The following is a 17796-nucleotide window of genomic DNA, read 5'->3' on the forward strand; positions in this document are numbered from 1 at the left end:
GCTTCCAGCAGTCACGATCCTTCGCAATGACTTTGACTGCTTTTCCGAGTGTTCTTTTCCAAGTGCACCTAGAACGTCTTTTTTTCTACTACCTTACCTGCATATTTCTGTAGGATCCTTTCGAAGAGTATGGCCAATCCACCTCCACTTTCTCTGCTTTATTTCAGTCTGGATGGGTAATTGCTTACAATTCACGCAAAGCTCTCCGTTGCTGCTTGTTCTGGACCAGCAAATACGCAATAAATGTCTGAAACATTTGCTGACAAAAACTATTAGTTTGTCATGAGCCAAGTCTCACAGCCATACAAAGGAACCGATCTTACATTTGAGTCGAAAATACGCTACTTTTTATGTGTGGAAATCGATGTAAAATTCCAAATCTTGTTCAGCTGAGCAAACACCCTACGAGTTTTTGTGATTCTGCTTCGTATGTTTCCTGCATCGTTTGTAAAAACTACACTCTCCAGGTAGGTGAAATTTTTGACGTTTTGAATGCTCGAATTGGCCACGTCAAAATTATAGATTGGATCTGTAACATTTACTTTAAGCGGCTTAGTTTTTTAACCATTAATCTTCAGCCCGACTTTCTTTGATTCTTCCATCAAAAGGTCGAGCTCCTTCTGCATGTCGAAGTGTTTTGTTGGCAATAGACAGATGTCATCGGCGCTTTTATGCTATTTCTAATCGTATTCGATGACGTGGTTTCAAGATCTGTATACGGATGCCACAGAAGCATACAATGGAACCTCAGTGAATACCTTGAAGGCCTAAATCGGCGTATTCTAAGTCTTCCAGGTATTCGCTGAAGTTCCATTGTATGCCTCTGCGACTTCCATCTACAGATCTTGAAAACGCGTAATCGAGCACAATTACGAATAGCATAGAAGAAATCAGGCAACCTTGCCGAACACCAGATATAGAGTTAAAGGTGGACGATAGACTTCCATTGTGTTGAACCCTACATTTGAACTATCGTACTGGGCTTTAATTAGCTGGATGATTCTCGGTGTAATGTCTCCACGATATAGGGCGTCTCAGATGCATTCTCTGTAAATGCTCGTACTCTAGTCGACGAAAACGAGGTGTAACGCCACAAGAACGGTTCGGCCGGAATCCTGCTTGTTGCCTGTGTATAGCAATATCGTGCTTTCTGTTTATGCGGTCCGGAAGTATTCTTGAAAAAATTTTCGACGGGATAGATAGCAACATAATTCCACTATAGTTTCGGCACTCACTTAGCTCTCCCTTTTTTGGCACAGTAACTAAAACTCCCTGCAACGAATAATCTGCCAACTTATCCTCATCTCATATTTTTACAAAATTGGGTGTAGTATTTTAGCGGTAGTTATGGGACAAGCTTTGAGCATTTCTGCTGTAAATCCATTATACCCAGAAGACTTATTATTTTTTTAGGGTCACTCATTCATGGCTGTTTGTTTGTTGGGCGAAGCCACTTTATACAGGAAGAATATTGTATCAAATTTTTTTTTTTATGAAAATAAAACTTTATTCTGAACAAATGGTTACAAGTGAATCATTAGAAGTATTGCACATCGCTGGCCACTACTTTTTCCCATCTTTCTGGTAGATCTCGTATACCGTGGCGGTAAAACTGTTCATCTTTTTAGGCTATCCACGGATCAAGTCATTTTTTGATGTCTTCATATGGAACTGCTGGTCAGCTAGACCATGTGCCTTCGATCGGAACAGGTGATAATCGGACGGCGTAATATCTGGAGAATATGGTGGGTGGAGTAGGATTTCTCATTTCAGTGTTTCCAGGTAGCTTTCAACGTGAGGCCGTACGTTGTTATGCTGTAGAATCCATTTTGGATGCCTCTCCGCGTATTGCGACCGCTTCTCCGGCAGTGCTCGGCCCAATCGAATGAAAGAGGAAAATCAACACTTCCCGCAAATCACGATTATTCGACACAAAATCAGACTTTTCACAAAACCAAAGTATATGATACCAAAACAAAATCACTAATGTGTCGAAGCAGTTTATTTACCATATGTCTAAGCTTGGTTTATGACGTTTAGGTTATGTTAGAATCGACACCGCTGGCGGCATCTATTGACTTAGTTGCGCACCTAATACAAAATTGCTTACCCAGAATTATCCTAAAAATTCTCATTTAAATGTTTGGGGTTTTGATGAAATTTTTTTTTTTATTTTATTTTAAAAAGTTTGAAACCTTAAGTAAATATAGTTTTATGGTACTAAAAACTTGTTTTATAAAAAAATAATTAAATTAATAAAGACTCAAAAGTTTGCAACATGCCGCGCTGCTATTATTGTGCACACAGGTGTATATGTGCATATGTATGTGTATATGCTTTTGCCGTCCGTCTGGCATTCATTTCTTTCAGCATTGTGAATGACGGCAGCAACGACTTCGATGGCAACAAAACCAACAACAACAAGAAGAATGCCAACTAAGTCAGCAACGCAGATGCAGATGCAGATGTCTCCATCTGTTGAGGCGAACATCTTGTACAGGTACATTTACATAAATTACTCAACATTCAAACATGAGTTATGTTGCATGTCCTGTCGTTTGTGTTTTTGTGCAAACACACACACACATGCCCGCCTATCAATGCATGTAAAGGCACGTTGTTGCACAATTGTTGTTGTATTGTCTTTTACTGCCAGTTGCATTTGCATGCAGATTTTTGTTTTATTGGCTGATTGATATCACTGCATTATTTGTAGCCGCGCACACACACACATACATACACACATAAATACAGACATTCCGATTGCTAAAACAAAAATCCATAAAAGTTTCTTGTGGCACAAATATTTTTGGAGAAATTAGCGTAGTGACAGCTGCGTGCTGGCGAAATGCATATTTACATACAAACATACGAGTGAATTTTCTGTAAAAGTCTGCAATATAATTTTTCATAATGAAGCGCAAATTTATAATGAAAGTCATAAAGCCGCATAAGCAGACGCACCTCTTACGACGCAAGCTTGCCTGTCCACGTTTGTTGTTGTCAGCGTCACCCATCATCATTAGCGCGGTCATCAGTGATCTTGACGACGACGACGACGACGTGGACGACGGCAGCCAAGTTAAAACATTGCCCATCTAACCTGCTGATTGCTTTTGTTACAACTAGCTACGACGCTCTTCGACGCTTCACCTCATCCTCCCTCTCTCACGCGCCTTGATCGCGGAGAGCAATCTGCGCGTCACGCTTATCGTCAAATGTCGCTCACTAATTGATTTTTCTTGTCGCCTGCATAGCCAACTAAATTCCATGCCAATCATTGCGCGCAGCACAGACCTCAGCCGGCAGCCGCCACCTTCATCGGTGTAGTATTCCTTGCGCCATGGTCGCGTATGCTGAAGATCAAGCCGTGATCGCGCAATGTTTGCTGGGTACTTCGATCGGAGTTGATTGCTGCATCACTGCTGCGCTCGTCGTGTTACCAGCAGTCATTGGAAGCGGTAACGACAATCAACAACCAGCATTTCGACAAATTTGCAAGCGCAACGAAGGTAAATGTAGCGCGCCCATTTCCACCACTCTGACAGGCGACAACTCTTCTGCGTTGCGCAAATGTGTCAAGTGTTGCATTCATAAATTTTCAAGCTCTGCCACAGCAGTGAGCGAACTTCTCAAGATTGCTATCAAACATGCAATTCGACATGTAGCTGCCAATAAATTTTCACTTCTCTCCCTCGCGCTTCGCATTGTTGGTGTTCTGCTATATGTATGGTTGTATGAGTAGTTGAATAATGTTTGTGAGTTCGTGAAGTTTGCGAGGGATTTTATCACATTATTGACACATTATCAATTTTATTTTCGTTAATGTAAATCTTCCATCGAGGTTGTGTTAATGATATACGATCTACATTCATCTTCTTCCTGAGTGGCTATGCAAACACCCGTTGAGTTTAGCAAAGCGCGTGAGTCACTTACTGAAAAGCTACTTTCTCCTTAAGATTCTTCAATGCAGCTGTGTTCTCTCACCCACTTTCGGGGCTACCGATTTTATTAATGGTTTGTTTTTTTTTTCGTCGAGACAAGCTAGCAAATACAGCACTTAAGGAACATTAAGTCCACTGTACTGCACTCGAGCTCTCTTTTTAAGTCCTCTAACTACTTGAAGAAGAATATTTTTGGTAGTTGTATAATAAAGGTTCAATCAAACCCATTCTCCTTCTTCTTAATTGGCGGGAGAACCGCTTACGCGATTTTGGCCGAGCTTAACAAAGCGCGACAATCGTTTCTTTCTCGTGCTAACCGGCGCCAATTGGTCAAGCCAAGTCCTTCTCCACCTGATCTTTCCAACGCAGGGGAGGTCTTCCTTTTCCTCTGCTCCACCACCAGCTGGTACCGCATCGAATACTTTCAAAGCCGGAGCGTTTGTATCCATTCGGACGACATGACCTAGCCAGCGTAGCCGCTGGATCTTTATTCGCTGCGCTATGTCTATGTCGTCCTAAAGCTCATACGGCTCATCGTTCCATCGTCTGCGATATTCACCGTTGCCAACGTGCAAAGGTTCAAAAATCTTACGCAGAATCTTTCTCTCGAACACTCCAAGCGTCGCTTCATCGGATGTTGTCATCGTCCAAGCTTCTGCGCCATACGTTAGGACGGGCATGATGAGAGTCTTGTAGAGTGTTAGTTTTGTTCGTCGAGAGAACACTTTACTACTCATTTGCCTACTTATTCCAAAGTAGCACTTGTTGGCAAGAGAGATTCTACGTTGGATTTCAAGGCTGACATTGTTATCGGTGTTAATTCTGGTCCCTAAATAAACGAAGTCTTTTATAACCTCGAAATTATAACTCTCAACAGTGACGTGAGTGCCGATACGCGAGTGCACCGACTGTTTGTTTGAAGACAGGAGGTACTTCGTTTTGTCCTCGTTCACCACCAGACCCATTCGCTTTGCCTCTTTATCCAGTTTGGAGAAGGCAGAACTAACAGCGCGATTGTTAAGGCCGATGTTGTCAATATCATCGGCATACGCTAACAATTGTACGCTCTTATAAAATATTGTGCCTGAGCGATTAAGTTCTGCGGCTCTTACGATCCTCTCCAACATCAGGTTAAAGCGAGTCACCCTGACTGAAACCTCGTTTGGTATCAAACGACTCGGAGAGGTCCTTCCCAATTCTGCTGGTGTTGAGCAACGTCATCTTGCATAGCCGTATTAGTTTTGTGGGGACACCAAATTCAGACTGGCGAATGCAGCTTTGAAATCGACGAAAAGATGGTGTGTGTCGATTCTCCTTTTGTGGGTCTTTTACAAGATTTGGCGTATTGTAAATATTTGGTGGATGGTAGACTGTCCAGGTCTAATGCCATACTGATAAGGTCCAATCAGTTGGTTGACGGTGGGCTTCAGCCTTTCACACAATATGCTCGCTAGAACCTTATAGGCGATATTTAGAAGACTAATCCCGCGGTAATTAGCACAGATGGCAGGATCGCAGTTAAATTTCCATCGGCAGGCATGCTTTCATCCGACCATATTTTGCATAGGAGTTGACGCATGCACCTTACCAGCTCCTCGCGGCCATATTTGAATAGCTCAGCCGGCAGTCCGTCGGCGCCCGCGGCTTTGTTGTTCTTTAGACGCGTTATCGCTATTCTCACCTCGTCATGGTCGGGTAGCGGAACGACAATTGCGTCGTCAACGATTGGGGTATCGGAATCTTCACATTATCTGTGACATACGCATCTCTCACTGTTTAACAGGTTCGAGAAGTGTTCCCTCCATAATTTAGGAATGCTCTGTACGTCAGTCACCAGTTCGCCGTCTTTGTTTTTACAGGAAAACGCTACGGTCTTAAAACCTTCTGTAAGCCACCGAATTTGCTGGGTGAATTTTCGGGCGTTGTTCCTATTGGTCAGCATCTCAAGCTCTTCGCACTCACGTATTTCGGACTCTCGTTTCCTCCTTCAGATAATACGTCTCTCTTCCTTTTTTAGCTCTCTGTTGCGATCCCACATGGCTCGCGTTGCGCCCGATCGCAGCGTCACCCATTAGGAGTGGCAATAATGGGTTAAAATGTTTTGCGAAAAAATTGCGACTGAAAAGTCGTTTCATGTGTCTGAACAATATTTGAAGCTCCGATTTCTGCTTTAAACATTATTTCTAATTTTTCGAAATAATCTTTGCCACAAATATAAAATTTAATTGGACTACCAAAATAAATGTTCGCTCTATGGGTCGATATATTCACTCAACGACATTGCACTGCAAAGTAATAATAAAAAAACATATTTTTTAAAGATTTTTATTAAGCAAATAAAGTTTTTGTAAGAGAAGAGAGATTGATGTTTTAAAAGTTATTTCACACTATTTCGAAACAATATTTGTGAAAAATATTATATTATATAAAAATTTAAGTGGATCACCAAAAAAATGTTACCTCTTCGCGCGACACCATCGTTCTACAAGGACATTTTTCTTTCCAAAAATAGCGGACACGCAATAAAATACTTTGGGCGATGATCCTGAAAAATAACCACAATTTACTCATTTCCCTAGTCACGAATCACATAAATAAATATATATAATAAATCTTTTTTATTCCTATATTTCTCTCTCTATTTTTATAAATTTTCTGCTGAACTTATTTCACTTCAAATCAGTCATTCAATCATACTACGTATCCTCGTACGAAAATCTTCCCCTTTCATCATCGACTTCGACCTAACTACCTGAATAAATGAAACTTTTCATACTCATTCTTTTTTCGGTCTTAAAATCGATATCCGGCCATAAATACATACATACCATATAGCATGGTATATCCTTATTCATCCTTTCGTGCACTTCCCTTTCACTCTTTTCACTCCTTTCAGCCATATGTACGTTCCTATGTCCGTCAATCTGTTTGCCCATCACCCAAAGGATTTTCAATTGAATCTGTCAAACGGCAAATATCACCCTTCAATCAAACTGAAAAACACAATTTCTCATCTTTAGATGCGACGCGGTCGAGTGGACAATGATGGAGCCCCGAATAACCCTCAGTGGACATGAGTGGATATGAGTGTGACAATCTTGTGCTGCTGTATAAAGTACTCGTGCAAATATAAAATATATTTATATCATATAAGAGTGTAGTATAAAAAATTCAGTAGGTACTATGAACAAAAACAAAAAAAAAATAGAAAAAACAGAAAATTGACAAACAAATAGACAGACTGGCAGACGAACAGACATTTCAGCGTTCGCATGGGTACACATCTTTTGGGACGAATACATTTTTTGTTTTTTAAGTTTGAGCGAGTGGACATATTCACCAATTTTTCATATTTTCAATTTATTTTTTTTTATTAGCAATTCGGACATGCATTTGAGTAGCGCAAAAAATATGAAATTAAGTTGTTAAAAAGAGTCTTAACAGGTGAGAAAATATACAAGTAGTTGGAGAAACGAAAACTGCAAAATGTTCAGAAAAAAACAAAATTAAAGCTTTATTCATTGGTGTTTGTCTTCAAGCGACCTGCGGTTCAATTTCCTGTTATTCCATTCACCGAGCTCAGATATCCATAAGATAACTTATTGAACGCGTTTTCGTTGCCGGGCACCAAATTATTAGCAAAACTTATCTCATAGTTCGCATGGCCATAAAGTTCAACTTGATGAACTGTAATAAGCCAAGCCATGTCCTACCTTTTTATAAGTTAAACTTCATTTCAATAATTCTCATCGGGCTTATGTAACGAAGAGAGCAACAGACCGTATACACTTATCCATATCACTCTACGAGGTAGTCCACATTTGATGCAGAGGTACTAAACCAATTACTTAAAATTGGCTTTAGTCAGCCTAACATGAAAGCGGAGAGTTCAAAAAGCTCGCGCTGATATAATAATAACATTTTGATCGAAAATTTCCTGGAATATATTCAGAAAATTCAAAACACCAGTTAACTCCTCTAAAATGATATTATAGCCTTCAAAGTATCATACTACCCACCAATCTGTCTGCGAGTAACGGGGGCAATGCGAACTTGTCGCACAACGACTTTAGGAATGGTCACTGGACCTATCAAAGAAGGCAATCTTACAAGGCATGTAAGAGTTCTGGGTTTAATCCTATACTCTCCCTGCCGGACGGTCTGTGATTAGATGGAAAGTAACCTAGAATTCTCCAAGAATTTCGAGGTGGTCATCAGTGATCGCATGCAGTAAGCATGCACAAACAATGAAATATCTTTAAAACAGGGCGCACAGGTATGGGTTACTGATGGGTTCAAAATGGACGCCCGAGAGCTGTGCGCCTGGGAATGTCTTCATAGGGGCACCAGTAGTGTCAACATCAACATTCTCTATGACAGTCAAATAACCCTAAAATCGCTAGATAGCTAGCTTCTCAGTTCAATCATGGTTGGTCTGGAAATGTTTTAAAATTCTCGACACTCTAGCATCAAGAAACAACAGCTTCAAAAGTGCCTTTTTATGCGAGCAGGAACAACGAGGCTTAATCGAGCACTGGAGAGTCCAAACGGGTATGCGGCAATCCAAAAGGCTCGTTGATCCAGTGCGTATAAAGGTAGAATGAAAATTGTAGCCTCAGCAGAAAAGACATAAAACTTTACAGTGAAATACTAACAGGACTTTGTAAAGGGGAACAAGAAACAACAGAACATGTTCTATGCGACTGCCCAGCAGTAGCACGACGCAGACTAAATTACCTGCCAAGCGGGGTTATAGATGCAAACCTCCTGGTAGAAATTAAACGTACAGCAGATTTATGAATAGCCTAAAACTATTTGAGTAGGACACATGGCTGCACAATATATCTTTTTGGGTCACAGTGCGCAAATAACCATTTTATAGTAATAAAAACTACCCACCAACTACGAAGCATTTATGCCAGCATTTCATCCAGCTCGCGAAACATTTCGGAATAGCCATCAGAGTCGACTTTGATTTTTTCATTACTTTCTTTAGGCTGTTCCTTGCAGTGGCTTTTTGACTCGAATAAAGATAAAAATCGCGGCCGCCGTAGCCGAATGGGTTGGTGCGTGATTACCATTCGAAATTCACAGAGAGGTCGTTGGTTCGAATCTCGGTGAAAGCAAAATTAATAAAAACATTTTTCTAATAGCGGTCGCCTCTCGGCAGGCAATGGCAAACGTCCGAGTGTATTTCTGCCATGAAAAAGCTCCTCATAAAAATATCTGCCCGTTCGGAGTCGGCTTGAATCTGTATGTCCCTCCATTTGTGGAATAACATCAAGACGCACACCACAAATAGGAGAAGGAGCTCGGCCAAACACCTAACAGAAGTGTACGCGCCAATTATTTATTTATTTTTTTTTTAAAGATAAAAATCGCAGGGTGCCATATCAAGCGAATTCGATGGTTGTTCGTTGTTCGTTTCGTTCTTTGTGAAATAATCAAGAATAATGACGGCACTGTGCGATGATGTGTAATGGTGCTGCAAAACGCAGGAGTTGCTTCTCGCAAACGATGAGACGTCTCATAGCGCCAAAATGACTGTCCTTATTAACTGTCTGACCTTCTGGGGAAAATTCGGGGTATACTAAACCGTTGTAGCCCGTAAAAATTGTGCTTATAACTTGTTTATTAACTGAAAACGACGTCGTTTTCTTGTCTTGGTTCGTTCGGAGCTCTCCACTAACTCACTTTATATCTAGAGTGCGTATCGTACTCATAAACCCACGTCTCATCTCCAGTAAGGATGCGTTTGATAAATGTTGGGTCCGATTCAGCCTTGAAAATCATGTCTTTGATGTCGTTGTTGCGGGTTCAAATCCATTTTCAAAACTGTAATAAATCGAACCACGTGCACGGATAGATTTTCTGTGGATTTTTACAAAGGTCAAGCAATGGCGAGAAAATTTTGGAATTAGGAATATTTATCACAAAAAGCTACAACCTAACAAAAAAGAGAACTCAAATCAGTTGATTTGGAGCGTCGTCTGGCGGTTTTTCCGGGAGCTTTTTGATCAAGGTTGCATATCAAATTGTTTTACCTTTTCGATGTATTTTCATTTCATAAAGTTTATTTTACCATACAAAATAAAAAAATATGTTATCTAGGCCTTCAAAAAAGACACAAAAAACCGACTTCACTTCATCTTCGTGCGCAAATTTTTTTGCTCGAAGCTCTGTTTTAGATGACGACCGAACGAAGAAATTGAATTACGGTTGTGTTAATCACTTCATTCTACTGGGTAAGCTGAGTAAGCCATGATCTCTAAATCTGAAGCCTACAAGAGGAGAACAGCTAAGGAGAAGATGCTAAGATGATTCCGTCTTATACTTCATATAGCTGACACAAAAAAGGCTCAAAGTAATCGCGAGTCTCACAGCAGGCATACCAAGTGGACAGGTTCCGATGTGACTGAATTCGAGAGTTGAGGCTTTCTTAATTTCCCTTTTTGTAAAGCTCCCTCCAGCACCTCCGATCTTTCCGTGACAAGAAAGATCTCGCGACCTTACCAGATTCTGTACTTGTCGAGTGCTCGCTGAGTTGACTCGAAGCCCAGCTTTCCGAGAGTAGACCCCTTAGCTACTTCATAGCACCTCTCAGAGACTACTGCACTTTTCCCTCCCCACTGTAAGTTAGCTCATCCCCCCGGTAGTTTTTTGCAATGTCCCAGATTTATCTACAGAATGCTTAGCCGCAGAATAATTATGGCAGAAAGGAGCTGCATCTCACTCCAGAAGATGGTGTTCTCTCACCATTTCTCTGGTTCCCGTTGTGAATGACTTGCTGGAGGAACTGGTGCGAAGGGATTGCAGAGGAGGAGAATTTGTAGATACTCAGCACGATTTAATGCAGGAATATCTGAACGTAAGTTTTAGATGGGCAACGGCTATATATTATAATACCATCATAAAGCTAATTTTGTTTTATGGAGTCATAGTCTGGTGGAACTCACTAGAGTGGACGACATCGGTGAAGAAGCTGGAGAGAGTTCAAAGAACTGTAATCATTGGACAAATACCCAAACTTGAGGGAGCTTCTGAGGTTGCGAATTAATTTTCTTCGTCGACGTGTGTCCTCACTCATTGGACAACCATTTTAACCTAACCTAACCTTACCTTGTGACTAGGTATCCAGCTAAGCCTTATATCGAAGTATTCAGATGCGATCAAACGAAGACAGGCATTCCCTAACTATTATAGTTTCGAGTGCACCATCATCGATCCAGGGCCATGATTGCCAAGAGAGCATTTGAAGTAACATTTTCCACTAAATACAGGTATAATCTCAACGGAAAGTTCTTTTCTTCGATTAAATGGCAACGAGCTCGTTTTTGAAAGTAAGCATGTAAATATGTCCATATCTGTATATTTATTGTACTGCAGTTCGCCCGCATCTCGCATATGGCATGCATATGTTTTTCGCATCTATCGTCTACAAGTCGTCAAAAAATTCTAATCCATTCAACGCTTAATGAACGTAACACCAAGATGCGAAATTCCGAAGTTTATTTTGCGGGTGTTGGACAAAGATGGGACATCAGCAATGTTCGCTGCTTCCCCTAAACTCTGCACTGCTTTACTTTGTGCATTATTTTCACTTGACTGCAAAATCATTATCCCTTGGGTAACGGAATTGGGTAAGAGTTCGAAAACGTCAGCGCATCCCCAAGAGTCGCAGTCAGTTGAAGCGCTGGACAGTAGCGAATGCTTGTCGGATTCGTGTTGCTGCTTTCGCTATTAATATATGTATGTTTATATATATGAATGTGTGTGTGTATGTATGTAGGGCATTAATACATACAAATAGCTTGGGTGAAGAGCATACAGTGAGTGAGTGAATGAGTGAGTATGTATTTAGGTGTATAAAAGGATAGATTCCTGTCCCTGACAAGTCATCGTCAGCTGTCAACTTATTCTTTTGAAGTGTATTTAGTAATATTGTTGTTGTTGTTGTACTCGTCTCCTCTACTGCCTTAGCTGAATGGTTGCTGCTTGCTGGACCCATTTGCGCTGCGTATCCTAGTTCGTACATTAGTTCCTGTTGTTGGTGTTGGTATTGTTGTTGTTATTATTATTTTTGTTGTTGTTGTCACCATTCGGACGATGTTGGTGACACTGACAGGAATAATAAACGCCCCCAACCGCACTATGTCCCGCTGCTGTCCAGTCAACGCTGATAAAAATGCCACTCATACACACACAAACACACATACATACATACCTACATATATGCATATTTAGATCCACATGAATATATGGAGAACTGAATGCTCTGACAAAGGCATCTATCTACATAGTTACACATACTTAAACACGTTAGTTGAGCAAAGATTTGGACCTGCACAAAAACATTATCAAAATTATTTAAAAAGAAAAAGTTGGGGTAGGTCACATCGTCATCTTCTTTTTCAATGCTTAGAGTTTGCAATGACAAGTTTCGTCGTTTCGTAGTATATTATGACCTATCGCATGTACTCTTCGTCTTCGTCCTCGCCATGTCCCTTAGTTGGGGTCGGCCATTCTCGTACGCAATCTCCAGGTAACTCGGTCCTGGGTTGTCTCTTCCTTAACTTCGCTTCTCTGCTCGTGTTCTCGTTCTTGTGAGTGTTTAGCCATGACTTAAAGGATCGCCCACGTCCCATTAATGGTAGCGGCTGTGTTTCCAATTTCTTTGTTTCCTGATGTTGCAGTCTTCTCATAATGTGCCCCTACCAGCGCAAGCGATTTTCTCTCAGTTTGTCAGTTATTCGAGCTACATCTGATGTGTTTATTGCTTATCTCATCCAGTTTTGTTACGACCAATGCCCATTGCAGCATTCTCATCTCCGCCACATAAATTCTTAGTACCCGTTTAGGAGACAGCGGCCAGTATTCTGAGGTATACGCCATTGCAGGTCTAGCCACAGCTTTAAAAATTTTGCCTTTTAACTGTATTGGCATCTATTTGTCACACAAGACTCCTGATACTGCGCGGCAACTTTACCAGCCGGCTTGTATGCGGTTCGTCATTTCGGGATCTAGTGAGCAATCATCGCTTACAATGAAGCCAAGATATTTGAAGCCCTCAGACGTGAATTCTGTTTCAGCATCGATATGAAATTTCGGAATCTGGTCACTATCATTAAAAGCGAAAGTGATGTGGCTATGTTTTCTGTCTGCTTATGCATAAGCCATTTGTATCCGATACTTAGAACACTAGAGGCTCTTTAAGCCTTTGACAAATTGTGTCAAACAATTGTATGTTGGAATAGCTATCCCGTTGAAAAACTACCTCAAGGAGGAACTCTTTGTTTTTAAAGAGGTTTTGAATGACTTGAGGGATCTATAATATTATATATTTCTTCGGCAGCACAGCATCAATCTATATTGTATCCTAAAATCACTGAAATGAGGTGAAATAAGGAAGTCAACGAACGTTATAGAAACGCGGGAGAAACGCGTCTCAACGTGTCTCTTGAGAAATACATGCGTACCTCTGTAAGTTTCCTTTTTACCCTATTTTCCAAGAAGATTGAAACAGCTGCTAACAACAGACATCTCACAGTATCGCACTCGTTTTGATCAGTGCTCGAAGAAAGCAAAACAACTAACGTGCAGAGGCTCCCAAAAACGTGGATGGAAACGAGCATGTGGAATTTTACGACACCACTAACGGGGCGCTAGTCTATTGGATGCATGGCAGCTATGCTCATAACGATTTCTGTAGGATCTGTACAGATGCAGAAAATATAATCTATTCAATATTTCATGTGCGTGTGCGATTTCGGGGGAAAAACTTTTTGGGAGATTTCGGCGGTTAAAGTACAGTCTCGGGGAATGGCCTAACCTAACCTAGCATACTATTATATTTCAATTATAATGCAGAGCTCAGCCCTGGGTCGATTGTTGCACATTAAAATACAATTTTCTACACACTGGTAAACACCGAACGAGGTTTCAGGCAGCGTGACTTGTGTGACTTCCTTAACCTGTTCCTAGAAAATACTATTCGTGCCGCAGTTCTCAATCCCTCCGGCAATATTTCCTGGTACGGGCCTTTTAATGCTGGCGTTAGCCTTGAAATTCAATGGATAGTATCTCTTACTAACAGGTTGTACTTTAGGCTAAATAGGCGGTGAGCAAGTCCTCGCTTGACAAACTGATATCGCACTCTGTCTCTCACAAGCCTCATGTTCATCCTATTGTATTGCGCAGAAGCTTGCAAGATGCCAACAACCCATGAAGTGATTTTTGAAGTATCCGGTAAGAAGATGCAGCTGAAGACTTCAGAACCTTTACACGTTATCGAAGGCGAATATTGAAAACGATGGAACAACGAGCTGTAGGAGCTTCACGGCTATAAAGAAATGCCGCAGTGGCTCCGCAAACTATGTCATGTCGTCCGGATGTCGTCCGCTCCAATTTTGAAATTGTTCTATGCGGTACATGCTGATGGCAAAAGAGGAAGTGGAAGACCGCCTTTGCATTAAATTAGTAAGCAGGTAAGGATTGGTTTCAATTGGTGTGTCCAACTGGCGCCGGTTAGCATGAGAAAGAAGCACCTGTCAGCTTTTTCAAATAAGGCGAGAACTGAAATGAAGAAGAATAAGACATTTGCCAGAATTCATGAAATAGCTGTTGTAAAACCCACAGACCGTACTTCCTCCCTGACCCGTATCACTAAATAACTTAGGTTACGTTACATTAGAGCGATGTGTCCTATGAAAAGAGCAATTCAAATACAAAAGATGGCGATTGAAAACGAGGGGAGCAAAATGCTTAGGAATTCGCCTGGGAAGGTAGGTAAATTGGTTAAAGTAACACTATGGCACTCCACAAGCAACATTAAAGCGCCGTTTTGATACCATTATGAGACCTTCAACAGGCAGATATCTACTGCCAGCCAGAGCTTTTGATATAATGGAGAAGATTAATTGGAATTAGGTTGGCGCACTGCCGCAGGCTGTCGAACGAAGTAGCACCCAGTGACCGTAGTCGTCGAGCGGCCAAACCTGGACATTTACAGAGAAATTGCACTAAAGTCTCCTTCTCTGAAAGGTTCCCACAGCTTCTGCAATGGGAGTTAAATGGTAACCCTAGCTTTTTCGCGTGTGTGCCGATCGTCCGTGACCGGTAAACACAGCTACCAGCTTGGAAATTTAATGGCGTGGAATCCCTAGGACTTTATGTGTTCTCAATCTATTGTACCGGAGCCAAAGGGTTTTCGAAATAGTCCATGAAGAAATGGAGCTCCATAACAATAGTCAGGGAGATGTCGATGAACGGGTGGGAAGTCTCTCAGACCAATTCTGTTCCTTTCCTGGCAAGTTATCAACAATTTCATTTCCCTCTATGTTCCTTGGCCCTGGAACACAGATCAGAGAAGTGTTACCTGCACACCCAAGAGATTTGATCTCCTTCTTGAATCTCAGAGCCTTGAATGCGGCTTGACATCGGCACGTTCGGCATCTCCCACGTTCGGCATTTTGCATGCCTGCAGGATCGGAAAGACTTCTGCTTGAGCATACTTTGCAAATATAAGTATATCTTAACCAATGGAAACAAGTACTTTTAAATCTCTCCAATAAAGCTCTACAACTTTAATGAGAAAAGTGGCTTTGTAAGACTTAGAACAACCACCCAACCACCCAACCACCTTCAATTCGCCCCTAGGCAGAAGCACTTTTCAAACTTGCATTTCAAATTTCTCGCGCAGCTTTCGCAAATTATCAGTCATCCTGAGGGTTTAATTAACGACTACTTCTTGGAATAAATGCAAGATTGCTCCAATCGAATATATAATATTTGGGACTATCTGGACCGATAAAAACAAAAGAAGCAGGTTAACTTAACGTCACCAAGAAGGGCTACAGGAATATTTGGGTCACTGTATATATCCCCGTAATTTCTAGGTGGAACACAGGGTCACTATAAACAGGCTAAAATTATGTTTATTTGAAGCAAAGAATTTTATTTGTCGACAAGTGCGACCTGTTTGTAGAGCTTCTGCTTACACTAGCCACCTCCACGTGTTAGTGGGCCTACCACATCTCCGACTGCCTTGCGGGTTCCAGTATGAAACTGCTTTTGTGATATCTTCATGTGGTTTTCGATCGATCCATTTCCACTTTCGCCGTCGGATTTCAAGATGAACGGGTATCTGCTCCGTTAATGCCCAGAGGTCGTTGTTTGTGATGGTATGAGAACAGAAAACGCGCACAATTTAGCAAAGGCTGCGTTTGATAAATACCAGTATATCACGCTTGTTGTGTTCCATATCTCACACCCATACAAAGCAACGAACTTTACATTAGATTTAAAGACCTCAATTGCGCCTGGATATACAGGGTAGGCCATTTAAAGCGGGCCCATTTGTTTCTGAAAAAAAAACATTGAAAAAAACATTTTTTTTTGTGTTGATATGAAAAATCATTTATTTTGATTCAAGGAGATTTGTTCCAGCTAGTTTTTGAAAATGATATCCTTCAAATGTTTGCCTCTGGCCTTGATGGCCAAATGTGTCCTTTTTTCGGCGTTTTCCATCGTTTTGGCCAATATTTCGGCCGGTATGGCGGCGATTTCGCGTCGGATATTGTTTTTAAGTTGAGTTAGAGTCCTTGGCTTGTTGATGTATACCTTGGATTTCAGATAACCCCACAAATAAAAGTCCGGTGGCGTCAAATCTGGTGATCTCGGTGGCCACGGAAAATCACCATTTTTCGAAATCAACCTTCCAGGGAACAATGGCTTCAAAAAATCGATTGTAGCGCGTGAAGTGTGGCATGTAGCCCCGTCCTGTTGGAACCAGTAGCCTTCCATGTCATTTTCTTCGATGATTGGCATAACAAAATCGCGTATCATGGCACGATAACGCTCTCCATTGATGGTGACAGAGGCTCCATTTTCATTTTCGAAAAAGAACGGTCCGATGACCATTCCCGCACAAACACCGCACCACACAGTAACTTTTTGATCGAAGAGAGGCTGTTCTTCAACTAATTGAGGATTTTCGGCAGCGTAGAAGCGACAATTTTGCTTGTTTACGCCTCCATTCAACTGAAAATGAGCCTCGTCTGACATGATGATTTTTTGCCAAAAGTCGGGTTCATTTCGAACGGTTTCGACGGCCCATTTGGCATAATCAAGCCGTTTCGGGTAATCAGCCGGGTTTAATTTTTGTGCCATTTGAATTTTGTACGGAAACATTTTCAAATCGATGCGAATTATGCGCCTGAGTGTTGTCCTGGCGATGCCTAATTCCTGAGAACGACGATAACTCGATGTTCGCGGAGCCTCCTCAACACTGGCTCGTACAGCCTCGATATTTTCAGCAGAACGTCGTGTACGTTGTCTGGATGCGTGGCTGGTATTGCTGAGACTACCGTGGTTAATAAATTTTGCGTATAAACGCTGTAAAGTGCTTTTGGATGGCGCACTTTTAACTTTATTTTTTTTTTAAACGCACGTTGAGTTTTCACAATTGAGAAGTTATTTTGGATGTAAAGCTGAATTATTTCAGCGCGTTCTTTTGGAGTGTACTGCTCCATGGTAAAAATTGTCTTGGACTGACGCTTCCAACGCGCTATGTCATTAGTCGATCTGACGTTCCTGTCAAAAGTTATAGGGTTGCCAGATGGGCCCGCTTTAAATGGCCTACCCTGTATGTGATCACTGTGAATCACTGTGAATCAAAATCTGTCGAGCAAAAGTTGGTCGAGGCGATACCCTTGGATAGCTAATTTTTAAAATAATTTGCAGAATAGTTTCTATACAAAATATATGTCTATATTTTTTCATAATGTGAAGTAGGAAACTCTTAGCGAAAAATCTTAAATTTAAAAATGTATCAAGCAGCCATTTTTAATTGACT

Source organism: Anastrepha obliqua, chromosome 5 (genome assembly GCF_027943255.1).
Source record: "Anastrepha obliqua isolate idAnaObli1 chromosome 5, idAnaObli1_1.0, whole genome shotgun sequence".
NCBI classification, from domain to species: domain Eukaryota; kingdom Metazoa; phylum Arthropoda; class Insecta; order Diptera; family Tephritidae; genus Anastrepha; species Anastrepha obliqua.